Source organism: Rhynchophorus ferrugineus, unplaced genomic scaffold, assembly GCF_030347505.1.
Source record: "Rhynchophorus ferrugineus isolate W39M unplaced genomic scaffold, kcgeb_rfMv2 rfM8, whole genome shotgun sequence".
Taxonomy (NCBI): domain Eukaryota; kingdom Metazoa; phylum Arthropoda; class Insecta; order Coleoptera; family Curculionidae; genus Rhynchophorus; species Rhynchophorus ferrugineus.
In genome coordinates this window covers 33247627-33263996 of record NW_027472587.1, presented here as the reverse complement: position 1 = coordinate 33263996, position 16370 = coordinate 33247627, and the positions used below count along the sequence as shown (strand labels likewise).

The 16370-nt window shown below is 33.5% G+C and overlaps 1 protein-coding gene and 1 non-coding gene across 5 annotated transcripts in view; one reads left to right on the top strand and one right to left on the bottom strand.

Annotated features, from left to right (window-relative positions):
• The window catches only part of Trpm (Transient receptor potential cation channel, subfamily M), a 245845-nt gene that overhangs the window by 156897 nt on the left and 72578 nt on the right, over positions 1–16370 (top strand). The gene's annotated exons all lie outside the window — the stretch shown is intronic.
• Positions 15109–15215, bottom strand: LOC143201815 (U6 spliceosomal RNA). The gene has a single exon (XR_013007022.1). It is a non-coding gene; the product is annotated as a U6 spliceosomal RNA (small nuclear RNA).

Sequence of the window (16370 nt, the reverse complement as noted above, 5' to 3'; positions counted from 1 at the left end):
TCAAAATCATTTTGTTGATTTTTTAAATATTTTCGTCGGTAACAACCTCTTTTGGGTGTCCACTGCGTTCACCGTCTTCGGTGCTCATTTCACCACGTCTAAACATAGCATACCAATCCTTGATGGTTGATTTTCCTGGGGCAGTATCCGGAAACTCGGCATCAAGCCAAGTTTTTGCTTCAGCTGTATTTTTTTCCTTCAAAAAGCAATATTTTATTAACACGCGAAATACCTTTTTATCCATTTTTTTCACAATAATAGAAGTTGCTTCACTGAAAATGCTGTAATCCACAAACTAATGATCCGATGGCTGTCAAATTTATACACGCATCTTTTGAGAGTTAGGACTAATTAAAATACATATGGATTTAATTCTAGTAGCGACATCTATGTGTAAGGCGGGGGACTTTTCAATTGACCTGTTACATTAAAGCCTGTTACAGATTGTGTGATTCATTGTTGGTATTATCATATATTTGGAAAAAAATAATGTTGGCGTTGATTATTGCTTTTAATAATACTTAATTAATGAAGCCATATTGTAGCGAATTTGAACGGTCCATACAGATCCATATAACATTCCATGTCATATTTTGATTCTTTAATTTTGCAAAAAAAGAAAAATCTAGCATAAGCTGAGAAAAAATCTATGAAAAGTGGATCATTAATTTTAATGACTGACACCACTGAGAATTTTATTTCAGGAGTATAATTGTGTCAAATACTTGGCACCTTTTACATCAGTTACATATTTAATGATTAATATAATATCTCATGAAATATATAACACCCTGTTTTGTTTTCTGTATATCCTTCTGTTCAGTTCTTATTTGGTGTTTTAATCACTTTCCCTTAATATTGACATACTGTTTTTTCATATTGACCGTCTTCGTCCACGTTGACTTCTTATCCTTTGATTCTTGTTTCTGTTCTTTTGTTGTACTAATTTTGTAAATTCATGCTTGTATGGTTTTGTGTTAAGATCTTTACTATTACTGTTCTCTGGGTCCTTTGTTTTATTTACAATATCTTTTATTTTGCTATCAGTGTACTCTGTAACTTTTTGTTTTCTTTATTTTTCATTCCTTCTAGTTTTGTTGTTTCTCTGTATTTAGTTCTAGCATCCTGTCTTATTGTCTTTATATTACTTGTATCATCTCTTCTTTATTCATTGTTACGTTTTCTCAGTTGAGTGTTATGTTATAAGTTGTTGATCACTCGCAGTCGGTATCTCAATACAGAGGACTGTGATTCAGAACCAACGTTAAACAGTAGGTCCAGTCCAGATAAACCCTAGTTGATAAAAATGAGACTCTAAATTATAAAAAAAATAGTACTCGTTATCGCGTTTTCTCTTTAACAATTGTTTTTCCTCTGTTTTTCCACTTGTTGCCACTATTTATTATCTTTTTTCATATTTGCTTTATTTGTCCATAAAATTCTTTTATTTCTTTAGTAATAATTTGTCAATAATTATTAGACTATATATAATACATGTTAAGCCGTAATTTGCTTGTTCTGCTACATAGGAAATAAATGTAATATCTGCAGATCATATATTCACTGATTGATGATCATCAAATTCTTACTTAAATAAAAAAATTAATATTTGGTAGAGCGTGTAAGATTTGATTGAAAACACTCGGAGGGTATTTTATTTAAAAATAAAACCCAGCGAAGGTTTATAAAATAGATACTTTTCTAGAATTACTTTTGTTTTAACTGTAATGCTTTAAAATTTGATTTTTTTCCCATTGAACACAGTGTATTTAGACGCTATTTCATTAGTTTTACTGTGAGCTGTACAGCAGTGAGTGCATTGTGTGGTTTAATTAATGTTCTAGTTTGTCTAACTCGACTTCAAAAGTTTATGAATGCTGTCGAAAAGATCTTGACCTCGGTATTTTGTTATTCTAATTTTTCGAGTTAACTCTGCAATGTGTCGTTAGACGTTAGGAAACTTTAATTACTTTCTCCGTTAAAAATTAAAAATCAATTTAACTTTTCGGATATAATATTTTTTAAATATTATATCCGAAATATATTTATTTTATATAATTATATATATTTTATCGGCAATACGGATAAAATATTCTCAAAGTAAATGTTTTAATTTATTAAAACTAGTGTACTAAACAACGATGTTTTTTTGTTTTAATACATTAGTAAATAATTACAACTAAGATACCTTCCGTCCAGTCACTTATTGTCCAGATATTAGTTTCTAATGAGATCAATTTTTTTCGTTTAAGACGTCTAATGACATTATACATCTACAGAAATATGGATGGTTCCATATTGTCGTAATTCTGGAGGCTCAATCATAGTAACAAATTCATAATTGAGGGTGTCGAAACATTCATCCACAGTAATCTGGCCAGTGGACCAGAGAACCAACTGACTATCACAATGTTGACGTCCAAATCATGACGGAATGTCCTACATGCTTTACTGTAGGAAGCAGTCAGTCCGTATCACAGGCTTCTTTTTGTGTTTCTCCATACCTAAACCTAGTCGTTTGAAGAAAAAATGTAAACGATGATTCATTGGACCACATTCTTACAATCATCAATTGTGGAGGTTTTATTATCGTTGTAATACTTCTTTCTCAGCTTGGTGTTGGCTTCCATTATAAGGGGTTTCGAAATCGCAACCAAATTCCATTAAAGTTAGCTTTGTTAAACTCCAACTGTACTATTCTTGTCGAAATAGGGTTGCATTGAGTGTCGAGGTCACTTTAACCGCAGTATTTTTATTTTGCCTGTCAGTAAACTTTAGGTTTCGGTCACTATTGCTCTTCGTTCATGATGTTTTACCATGTTTTGCTATCATTATCATGTATATTGTCGCTCGTAAAGCATTAAACAATTCATTTGTTTTCATCTCAAATCTGAAAGATCACAAATCTGTCGTACAAGAAAGCTTACAGTACTGACGTGTAAGCTACAAGACTCGACATGTAAACTGAATATTATGTTAAATCCGAGTCGCATTATTTATACGGAGGTAGTGTTCCCAACATGGAACAAGATGAAAAAAGAAAGATTGTGCTAAGAGTGACACTACTATTGTTATTTTCAAAACAGTCTATCAAAAACAATTTCGTGATTTTATTTTACACAGCTTCTTGATGAAAAAAATACCGTTTAAGCGAAGCAATGGCTTGAAAAGTGTTATAAGGATCCCGCTCCTTTAGAAATAACAATAAAACGTTGTTTTTCTGACTTCAAACGTGGTCATAGAGACACCGATGATGCAAAACGCAGTGGACATCCAAATTAGGGGATAACATCAGAAAACATCAAAATATCCACAATTTTTTTTTGAATAATCGAAAAATGTAATTGCGTGAGTTAGCTAACAGAGTAGAGATATCAAAGGAGCACGTTCTTTTTGAGCGACGCTGAAATGATTGTGTGGCTCTTGATGGAGATTACGTTGATGAATAAAGCCAATTTTGAACAAAAAACAAACGCATTTCCTTTGCTACGCCCGGGGCTTTTCAGCCCATGTGTCAATTGCATGGTGTTCATATTATTTTATTTATTCCCTGTACTACTTTTATAATTAATTAATAGATATTTTAACAACTTGTAGAGGATTTAAGCCTGCAGACTCGCCTGATACTTGTTACTTATAATAGTTTATTAACATGCAACCACCGACTTATAGGAAACAATCGGATTTATGGGCAAATTGGCCCAACGCTTTTGGCAACTGGCTGAGGCGTAAGGGTTAATCCTCATGCCCCTATTAATCTTAATATTTGATTTAAGTTAGTTAGTATGCTAGAGTTGATTATATTCATCAATTTGAATGTTTGGAACCACCCCTCAGTGGCTGTAAGTGACAATAATCCACGCCAATACCAAGAAAGGCAAGTTTAATAAACACCGAATATATACTCAAGAAAATTATGCGATAATAACAAAAATAACGTTATTTTTGTTTCGATTTTCGTATTTTGTAGCAATTAATGGAAATTTATTTAGTAATTTAGTGATAATCCATGACAGATAATTCAAGGTTTTAGTACGTTTGGAATGAAACCATTTAATACAAAAAAAATTAATACATGTTTCATTAAATTGCGGCCCCGTCAAAATAGTATCCCTTATTTTTAATTACTTCTTCTCAAATTTACTCATTCTTTTTATTAAATTATTTAAGTATTGAAAGTGCAGTGTCTTGCAACTTGTAAGTATTTTCACAACTGTGCGATAGTAACAAGTTCGATATTGGAGAGGTGTAGCAATTGTAATGGCCATTTATTTATTTGCAAAATTAATTATTTCGTTTCTTTTTTGTTTTATGAACCTTTGGTACAATTTTGACGAAAAAGAACAAACCTTCAACCAATTAGATTTCCGTCAGAAGGAATAGCACTTTCTTTAACTATTTTAAGATAACCTTCTTTTTCACTTTCATTTTTCCATATATTCTAAACATTTGACCAGATTTGATTTGGCTTATTATGATCGAGGCATTTCCAAACCATTACGCTACCATCACCATGCCTTACAGTCCACACAGGGCATGTTTTGGAAGCCCATTTAACTTTTGATCCAAGTACAAAATCACTAGCCGATTAGATCCAGATATCTTAAACTGAGCTCACCCACATTTTTCCGTTTATATATTTTTTAGTCCACTTAAATCCATTTCTCCTATGAGTACTAGTTACTCTCGTTTTTTTAGCTGCTACATATCCTCTCATGCCAACAGGGATAACGTGAAACACAGTTAAAAGTCGATTTCGTTTTGATAACACTGCAGCAAACTTACCGTCCTGCTTTGTTATAGATTTGCGATGTCCAAATCTCTTCCGATCTTAATTTCCTCCAACAGTGCAATTTGATACTTATAATACTCGTATTTGTCACAAAACACGGATAACACTAAGCTGTTCAAGAGACATGTTTCCTTTTTGGCATTTTATGCTCTTATGAGCACACTGAAATTACACTGAATTCTAAACTACATATATTTAAAGCATAATTAATAGATTAGATTATATTCAATACAAAAATCAATTACTAAAACCACCAATTCTAAGAAATCAACAATTGGTGGTGCGGTAACCTTTGTTATCAAAAGATGTGTACTGCTCTTTTTTCAATTTTTTCAAAGTAAGAGACAATTGATAAGCAACTAACAATTTTTTTGGTTGTTGTTATAAGCACTACTGTAACAATAATTAACTTCAATATTAATAGGTTTATTTAATAATATATTGCGGTATTTCTGATGACAACTAAAAATTGGTTGCTCTCAAACTTTTGATGAGAGTGTATATATTAATTATTACATTATTGGCTAGTTTTATTTTAATTAATATAGTATATAGCGACCGCTACGACCCTTTAGGCCATCACGTATTCACCTACATTAAGTTCAAACTTTAACAACGCTGGTAGATTGGTACCACGCGGTTCCCGGCTATAAAAGACCACCACGACGACGTCTCTTGCTCCAAACTTGCCGAAAAAGCAATATTACATGCTTTAAAACAACTTCACAGACGCACACCACATAATCCCGAACGAACAATTCGGTTTTCGTGCCAAATATTCAAGCCTTCGTCAAGCTGCCCTCGTCGCAGCAACAATCCACCAGGCATTAAGAAAAGGTCGAAAAAACATCTTTTTAGATGTCTCCAAGGCTTTCGATCAAGTATGATACCAAGGTCTAATATTCAAAGCACAACAGCTTGATCTACCGAATGACCTAATCTTCCTATGCTTAGACAGTAGATCCCTTCAAGTGAGGATCGTTGACGCAATCTCCTCTCGTAAACATTTCCGCAGGAGTCCCGTAAGGTGCTCCAGTAGCCCCAGCTCTATTCAACCTTTCTATGGCTGATTTCTCAGTTCACAAACATTCCCACACAGCATTTTATGCAAATGATACCGCTTTTTTCATAACCTGCTATAGTCCCGGCATTACTCGCAACAGACTTCAAGACCAGCTGAACCAGGCAGTTGCGTGGTACAAATCCTGGCGTCCCTATCCCCTGGCTCCAGAAAGTTTCATACCTTGGTCTCCAGTTCAACCACAGATTCCAATGATCAGTTCAAATACAGCACGCTATTTGTAAAGGCAATGGCATGTACAGCCTACTATTTCCACTCCTCTGTAGAAAAAGTATACCCAATCCCCCAGAAAGTGACTCTTTACAAAATGTTAGTCCATCCAATCTGCATCTACGGAGTACAGGTGTGATATAGGTATGTTTCTGAGAGACAACTTGAACTACTGCAAGTGTTCCAATCCAAAAAAGTTCGCAGATTACTCAATGCCCCTTGGTTTATGAGGAACGTCAACACTCACCTCAAATCAGGCATCCCGTTTGTGAAGAATTTCACGAACATGCTCAGTGTAATGTTCTCTATAGGCGCCTTAGAACACGAAAACACCTTAATTAAACCCTCGGTAGCAAACCAACTACAACAATCCCAGTCGTAACCCAGCAAAAGTCCATTTGGTTCTAGCTGGTCATCATTGAATAAGGAAAAAAATGACTCTTTCTCTTTTCTCTACCCCTTGTAACAGTGCCACTTCCACAACGCTTCCGTACTTCCTTAACATAACCTAATATCCTGTCCATCCTCCCGTCGAACACATGTAGTATTTAAAATCGAAATAATCAAGTTTTTATTTAATCTCGATTACCATTAGTTTACCACTTTGAACGTTAGTGATTTGTGAATTCTGAAATCAAACCTTGTGAATACTATATTACACTATTGAACTATTACTTTTATTGAACCTTGACAAATTTCTATACGTCTTCTTATTGAAAACAATTAAGAACTACTGTTCATCAATTTTACAAGATGAATTTAATTTACTTCGCGAAATCAGAACGCATGAATATTTTCGACAGCTCCATACATTTCTCCACAAAATCCCATTCAACTTAGCGCCTAAAATAGATACCAATCAAACCGGGAATATTCTTGTTTTGTCAGTCGTATGGCTCGTGATTTATGGCACTCTATCGCTTGTAATTGGTACAACACTGTCTCGCCGATGAACGAGTTAATTAAGAGTAATAACCAAGCCAAGAGACGATGATGCAATACATCATACGCTACACATAGTAAACGTAACCGTTTAAATCGTTAATGACTTCATTTTTTGGTCGAATCGTCGTTATATAAGGTTAGGGAAAATGTCATGGAATGTTTAAAATAGCATTTTCCATATCCATTACATTTATTGGTTGATTTGAGGAATTAATCTGATTCCGAGATTCATTAGACACCTTCAAGAACTTTCAATTGTCGGTTTTTATTTTAACGATTTTGATATCAGTGATAAATATCAGTTTTGAGATTCAAAAAGATCGATGACAATTAATTGCAATACTTATGGGACGAAATTCTAGCTCAAAGAATGTTCAGACATCTGAACCGTTGATGAATGAATTATTTAAAGGCGTTTAGAAAACTTGCTACCACACAAGTTGACTGAAATTTTCCAGGCCGCTGTTCAGCTCGAAACTATTGCTGGTGGTAATTTTACCAAAAAAAAACGGCATTAAACAATTCCCCAATACTAAAAAAACAAAATATCAAGTATAAACTACTCAAGAGATGTTAGAAAGCTCGAAGAAACGAAGCGTAAAACAAGACAACAAAACAAAGTACCAGATTATAATATTGTACTAAATAAACTGGACCAATAATAACTCAAGAGTAAACAACACGAAACTGAAAATTTGTATTGCGAAAATTGAAATGATTACTGACTTTCTAAAAAACTTGGCAGACGATCAAGATACTGATTATTCTCTTTAAAAGTCAGTTCGTAAAGAATATGTAGAATGGGTAAACGAAGAAAGAAGCCAAACAAGCGGAATTATTTGCTAAGTACTTAGCAAATATTTTCCAATCAAATGATGGATGTAAAACCATATCTCGTTCAAATAGAAATGAAGTAGAGTTATAAATCAAATAACTCTAAAAGAAATTGTCGTCAAGGTTCAGAAAAATTTCGATACCAAAAAATCTCCAACCAAAAAATTATCTAATATTATAGTATTGCATTGGTAAATTACCCAATGATAAAACATCAAATCAAACAATATCACTAGTCACCAGTCATATTGAAAAAGTGTTCTTAAATGCTTCAAACTAATTATTGAAGAAAAGCAACTCATCTCAGCTCAATAATTTGGATTTAGAAATAAACACTCGTCAATTAATCAGCCACATTATATTACGGATGTAGATTGATAGAGTAGGGCAGGAAGCCTGAAATACAAGTTGACCTTGGACCGCAAAGTAGTGTCCTTGGACTGATATTATTTTTATTTAATACCAGTGATATCATATACTACTTGCTAAAAGTCATAATATTAGAATTGTAAACAGCTGTCAATAACAGTATTAAATTGCTATCCAACGTTATTAAATACTTGTAGATAGTAGTAAATAGTTTACCACCAAAGTAGAAAGGGCTTTCTGTAACCTATTATAACTGGTGATGAAAAGTTGATCAACTACGATAATCCCAACCTCAAAAAGTTATGGCTTGGTCCAGAAGGGCCATATCAACATCAACACCAAAGCAAAATGTTCACGATCAGTCTGTGCTCTGCATGTGTAGTGTATTACGGGCTGTTATAACTAAATGAAACTGCTACTGCAGATGTTTATTGACACCATTTAAACAAAGTCTAAGAGATATTGTTACAAAAACGACTAGAAATAACGATTAACAGATAGAAAGTCATCCTCTTGTAGACGTAGCGCCTTCTGATTCTAGTTCTTCTTCCTTTAGTTCAGAGGATGCAGCATAGTTTGGCTTAATGCAAACTGATCTACCACGAGATGGTGTCATTGGACTGATATTGTATTTACTTTATACAAATAATATCCCTAAAAGTCAGACAATAACAATGGTCACATTTGCTGATGATACTGTGAGCTAGAATAGAAAGAGTTGTCAATAATTAAATTACTAAATAGTTATAAAGAAAAATGTTTACCACACAAGAATAGAAAGAGTTTTTTGGTGTGCTCCGACTAGCGATGAAAAATGGATCTACTACGACAACCTGAAGCACAAGAGTCGTGAGTTAGTCCAGGAAAGCGATATCCACATGTACACTAAAGCGGTATGTCCACAGTCATAAGTCTTGTTGTGTATATGGTGGAATCACCAAGGAATATCTTATTACGGGCTGCTGAAACTATTTCTGCAGATGTCTACCGAGGTCAACTGTGCAAATTTAACGACGTATTATTGCAAAAAAAAATTAGCAATAACGAGTGACATATGTAAAGTTATCCTCTTGCATGACAATGCTCTGCCATACGTTACAAGGGTGGTGAAAAATATGCTACTGCTGCGTACTCACTATACATAGCACCTTTTGATTCCCACTTGCTTAAATCGCTGCCTCATGGCTTGACTGGAACACAGAAATGCTGAAAAAGTGTGAAAATGAATCGATGATTGATTCGCTGCCAAACCAACATTGTTATTTCGATCCATACGGTATCGCTGTATAACCAGAAAGATGAGAACAAGCAACAGAAAATGATATAAAAATGTGGGACTAATATGCATTGTACCAATTTTTCTCCATAAATGCTGTTTTTAAGTGTAAAAAATTATAAACTAATAAATTAATTTTGAAAAATATAAAAAAACATACATTGAATTGAATGATTATTAAAATATGTTTTGAATGTTCTACGGAAAACCTACCTACATAATAGTAGAAGGGAAAAAACACTTAAGTGGGTGAGACACACGAACAAAAAAGTCCTCAATCATTCCTGCTTACTACGCCTGACTTTAGAAGGAACCATTTTTTTTTTCAGTAAATGTATACCACTTGTGGAGACTCCACGTTACTCCATTATAGGATCTGGCGCACTAAACCAATGGAAATGTAAATATTATTCGGCAAGATTAAGGAAATCCTCTTAGAAACTTTCGATGTTATTATAACGGGCGCTTCTTTCACTGTGAAACCCTCGACTGTAAGCGGATTCGAGGAATAATTTCAAATGACACCTGAGTCAGAGCGAGAGGCACTTTTATTCTCGCGTCAGTATACAAGGGTGCCTCTCGATCTTCCGATCATTAGCGCAGAGAAAATGTGGACACCTTAATGAGACTCTTTGCAATAACAGGATTCATTTCAATGATTCAACTAAGGTTACAGAAAATAATTAATATTATATTTAATATAGTGGTTTTGCCATTATATTGTTACTCGTAGCTTGTATATATTTTAATCAACGATATATATTATCTATTTACCAGGTGTACCGGAAAGTAATTACCGGTTTTTTCAGACAAAAACTACATCATTTTCAGGAAAATGGAAAATATATTTATTACCTTTACAAAGTATTGGCCATTTGGATACCATCTCAAAGAAAAAGTATCGATAAGTTGGAGAGTCGCTATAATAAGTGTATCACTCTTGAAGGGAATTATGTTGAATTAAAAAAAGTAATTTTGCCAAAAAAATGTGTTTTATTATGGTAGGCACGGGACTATTCAATTGACCAGTTAATTTGGATTTCTCACACTATTCCACCTCGTCGATTATGTTTTTTTTTATATACAATGATTATCACAGATACTTATATATCATTCAAATTAAGTCACTAAAATATACAATAAACAAGACTTTGCATATAAACTGAACAATATATATGCGTCGCGTTATTTACACGAAAGCAGTGTTGCCAACATGCAACAAGATGTACTCTATTACTTGATATTCATTATATTTTGTCTATCTCCTGTAAAATAAACACATTAATAGTATTCAGGTTTATTGACACTGATGAATTTAAATTTGAAGGCATTAACTATTTATCTCTTTACAATGATCTAGAGATAAATGTCATCAGTAAAAGTAGATTTTCTCATGTATCTTTGTAAAAAGAATAAAGAGACTTTATAGAAAAATAATTATTCCCGTATTTAACAAAAAACAACTATCAAGAGGGTTATTTTACTTCAATAGGGCGATATTTGACTTTAAGTATCTCTCATTGCCATTAAAGGAAAAAAGACACATCAAACTTGTTCATTCTGCATTATTCCCAATTTAAAATGGAAACTTCCAGAATGTTTGCATATATTTCGACGAGAATATTCTAACATAAGTTGACGTTATTTCAATAAACTCTATAACTGTAACATTTGTTTTCTTTTTTAATTCAGAGTGATAATAATTCTTCTTTCGGTCATTTACTTGTAATTATTTCCTTCATATAAAATTATTTCGTCTGTTTATCTATAATCAAGTTACCCAAATTTGTATTCATTGATGTATACGAATGTCAGTTAGAACTTCGTAGACAAAAATCGATAATTGATGATAGATGGGTATAGAACAGCCCTGAAATGGATTTCTGGAATTCAGGTAAACTCCCATAAAATAGATTAAAAGAAAGATGGAAGTTCTAGATTAGGAAATGCAGCCGGAAATTGCCAAGGGAGTTCACAGGACCGTAATGGTTTTTATAATGGTAATTTATCTTTGTAATTATACTTTTAATAATATGGCAATCTGGAATCAATTATTGCAATTTTTACTTATAGTAGGGCTATTAATTTAAGTGCTATGCCCTGGGAAAAATTACACTTTTCTGAGAATTTCTCTCAGAAATCGTTTATTTCATTTAAATAAATTTTGACTTCTTAATGTTCATCTAAATGGTTTTATAAATACCAAGTGTGTCGATAATTAATTACAATTAATACTAGCCGTAATTATTTAATATTACGATTTGATACATATGTCATTTTATTATACTGACATTAACCTCAAAATTATTCAAATTACGTTCCGCTAAAATAATAACACTTTATATATTATTATCATAGAATAAGAAACTTAGAAGCGCATCTCCTATGTTAAAATTGGTTCTAAGTTACGCTCGGAATCCCCGTGTGAGGGCGCTTACGCATGCGCCGTATGACAATTAGTTACGGCGGGAAATTTTAAAATGTTTAGCGGGAATTTTAAAAATTTTAAGCGGGAAATTTAAAAATGTATAGTAAAAAATTTTAACGGGAAATTAAAAAAAATTCATTTAATTTTACCGGGAAAATAAAAAAGTAAATATATTTTATTGATATATTACAATTACATTATTTTTCTTTGTCCATAAAGACATTGATATAATCACAGAGATATCTCCACTACCCAAAACACGTAATCCACTATATATCCACTACATAATCTCTCTAATATTTAAAACAAACCTAAAATTTGTTATTTATTATTTTTTAGAATCAACTAAATTAACAACCTACCTAAATTGAGGTACATTTTATCAACTATGACAACTGCAGTTCGGTCTATACAGTCAAGTTTCTGAAATAACGACCAAAATTAGAGGTTACTACTCCAGCAGCAAATAGGAACCTTATTCAGTATCTGCATTAATGTTCTTCTAGTATGCAAGCAGAATATCTTCGATAACAGTTTATATCCTCTGCCACTGAATTTCAATAAGGATAAAGTCACTAGTTTTTCATCCAATCTGAAACGAAACTGATGGGACAGGCTGAGATATCTGTAAATGAACATATAAATTTCAAGTTAAAACCTCCATTCTCTAATAATAAACATAAGTTTCTTATTATATACTTACTTCTGGGTCTTGTTGGGTTAGAAGAATCTCCTATAAATCTATCAGCCTCAAAAATGCTATGTGATTTAATACTGCCATTGGGGGAATATGTTCCTTGTCTTGTAGTAAAGGTAAAGAACGTTGTCGTGTTATGAGAAGAGGGGAGTCATTTTTCGATTCAGCACACCCAAAAACATAAAGATTACGTCACAAAACTGCTCTTGCAGACCTGTATTAGTCTTAGATGAATTGATCCAATATGTTTTATTACTCTTCACACAACAGAAGACATTTATTTCATTATTTCTTCCAATGAGAAATTTAAATACGGCCAGAAAATGGACGAAGGTAACTGCTAGTAATATAGTGAAACATTTATTTATTTATTTATTTAGATCCATCAGCCTCTTGGGCCATTTAGGGTGAGTTACAATGCGTTATGAAACATTAGGTGCTAGAGAACATCAACAGCATACAATATTTCATAGCAAATGATAAATAATAGAATATATACACTATAAAATATATCAATTACATAATAATAAATGATTTGTTACAAGTGTTGAAATAGGTTTGCGGTCTCTTTTGACAGTCCAGTAGGATGTGTCTGACGATAAGTTAAATCTGGCACAAATCACATACGGGTGGGCTCTGTCCCTTCAGCAAATATTCATGTGTCAATCTACAGTGTCCAATTCGTAGTCGTGCAAGAATGCTTGACTTATTTCTACTGATGTTATTATAATCTATGGATTGATAGAAGATCCTCTTAATTTCCCACAATTTATTGTTTTTTATGAGAAGGTCCCATTCTAATTGGGTCAACTGCCTATTTAGGCTCTTCATATAAACTTTGGCATCTTTTTTACTGAACAGTTCATTTAACCTGATTAACTCCTCTTCCCTACTTGCCAGGTGGTCGGCTCTTTCATTACCAGATATTCCCTTATGGGAGGGGACCCAAAGGTATGTTATTCTTACACCTCTAAATTGTAGCTTTGTCTGTATCTCTCTGACGGATGTGACCAGAGGGTGGACTGTCCTTACCGATCTTAGGCTCTCTAGGGAACTTATTGAATTCGATACTATTAGTATCGATTCGCTAATATGTTATTCTTCCAGGGCAGATAGGGCTATATAGATAGCCAGCAGCCCCTCAGTGGAAAGGCTAGTCAGTGATGGAAGTTCCCACAAAGTTCTCTCGTTTTGAACCATCTGTGTAGATGACAAGATGATTCGAATAGTTCTCTACAATTATCTGTCTAAAAAAACTTTTTATTGTAGGACTATTTGTTTCCTTGTGTAGAGCCTTCATAGAGAAGTCTGTGTGTATTATTGAGAACTGCCATGTAGTGATTCTACTATTCGCATCTGGGATCACAATCATTATTCGTTTGCATATCCTCTGGAAGACTAATGAAGGGCTTAAGTGCCTCTTCCTTATATTGGTCCAGTCTGTCTTCGGTGGGGAAAAGGTAGTGAACTGGTCCAATTCTGGACGGAATTTGAGGGAACTTGCATAGTTTAGTAGCAGGAGCTCCCGCCGTAACTCGAGTGATGAAATCTCTGTTACATTCTGTAAGCTTTCAACTGGGCTGGTGCGGAATGCTTCCAATATGATTCTCATAGCGGCGTTTTGGATGGGATCTAGTTTCTTTACGTATGAAGGGGGCGCGGTAATACAGCACTGGCTTTCATAGTCTAATTTGCTTCATATCAGCGCCTGATATATATTGCTCAACAATGTTTTATGTGCTCCCCAATTAATGTTGGAGAGGGTCTTGAGTAGACCTATGTCTGCCAAATATTTATCCTTGATATAATTTATGTGTGAGAGCCAGTTGAGCCTGCGATCAAACAGCAAGCCAAGTAATTTGTGTTCTGGTTTATTTATCAGATTCTTACCCTCCATCATTAGTGTTGCTATTCGCAAGCAGTTCTCCATCTACAAAAATGAACACTCACGGTCTTCTCTGTTAAGAACTTCAAGCCAGTCCGCCCGGCCCACGCAGGCAGTTCATGGAGGCAATTCTGTAATAGGGATTGGCTAGTTATGGTTTGTATATTTATGGTAAATAACCACATCATCAGCATAGATTCGAGCGTTGACATAAGTGGGAATGACTTCGTTAATGGAGTTCATGGCAATTATGAATATTAATGGGCTAATACATAAGCCCTGAGGTACACCGTTGGTTTGATAATATGTTGTTGATATTACTCAATTTACCCTGACCCCAAAGCTTCTGTCAGTTAAGAAGGATGCAATGAAGTCGAACATTCTGGCCTCTATTTCCCAGTTAGATAGTCAAAGGCCTTTTGTAGAAGAACTGCAGTCACATGTTGTCCTGTATTAAAGACCTCACAAAGGTCCTCCTGAAACCCTATCGAGTGTAGAGTATCCTATAATGAAGCCTTTCTGACGGTTAGTTAGTAGTCTCTGCTTTTCAATCACATATATCAACCTATGACAGACATGCACTCAAGTACTAAAAATGTGGAACGCTTCACGATTTTACGTGTCATCCTTGTGCAGGGGCCAAACTAATCTTCTCTGTATCGTTCCAATTTTAATATATGTACCGCCGAAGCGAGTGCAGTGGAACATTTAATTTAACTAAAAATTCCTAATACCGATAAATATCAACGCCAACGTAATAACATTTGCATTAAAATAAAAAAGTAATACAAAATTGAAATATGTTTCATCATAATGACTATACACTTGTTATATGAAGGGTAACATTCATATACTATAAGAAAGTGTCCACTATATTTGAAAGTGATAACAAAACGAAATCAATACGATTAAATGAAACCGCATTAACGACGAAATAAATAAAGTTTTATCAAACTCTCAAGGAGCAAATCGTTTTGAATTATGGGGATCATTTGTCCTCGTACGCTAGTAGTGTTTCTTTTTTTTTGCCAGACCAAAAAAAATCCCTTTTACACAAACTACCCCAATAAATTCAATTTAGGCCATTTCAATTCCCTTTCCTGCCTATTTCCCACGTTTACCAATTAATCTTTCCTGACTTTTGACTGAGAATTCGGTCTTAGAAATACCACTACCTGGGTAATAAATAAAAAAAACATTGGGATATATATATATATATATATATATATATATATATTATTAATATTGTATTTTTTAATTTACCCCTGTAATATGAATAAATTGTTTATTATTTTTTAACCAGCTAATAATAAACCAGCTTTGCGCGACCTCTGGTGGCGTGGCAGAGCATAATTTGGCCACCGTCTTACACAGGCGAGATCGTATTCTAAGTCTGTATATTTTGAGTCCATTCACATTTAGAAAGTATATGTACAGAATAACTTTGTATAGATTTATATATATATATATATATATATATATATATGCCACCAGAGGTCGCGCAAAGCTGGTTTATTATTAGCTGGTTAAAAAATAATAAACAATTTATTTATATTACAGGCGTAAATTAAAAAGTACAATTTTAATAAAATATTTTATTTAAATCCTTCTGAACATCCTCTTCACAGTTGCCTCCTGGTGATCTGTGGTGATTCCTCTATCTAACCTAATATCCTGTCCATTCTCCCGTCGACCACATGTATCAGATTAAATCGTAATAAACAAGTATTTCTTCAATGAGTGATTTTATATATAATATATATATATATATATATATATATATATATATATATATATATATATATATATATATATAATTGATATTGTATTTTTTAATTTACCCCTGTAATATG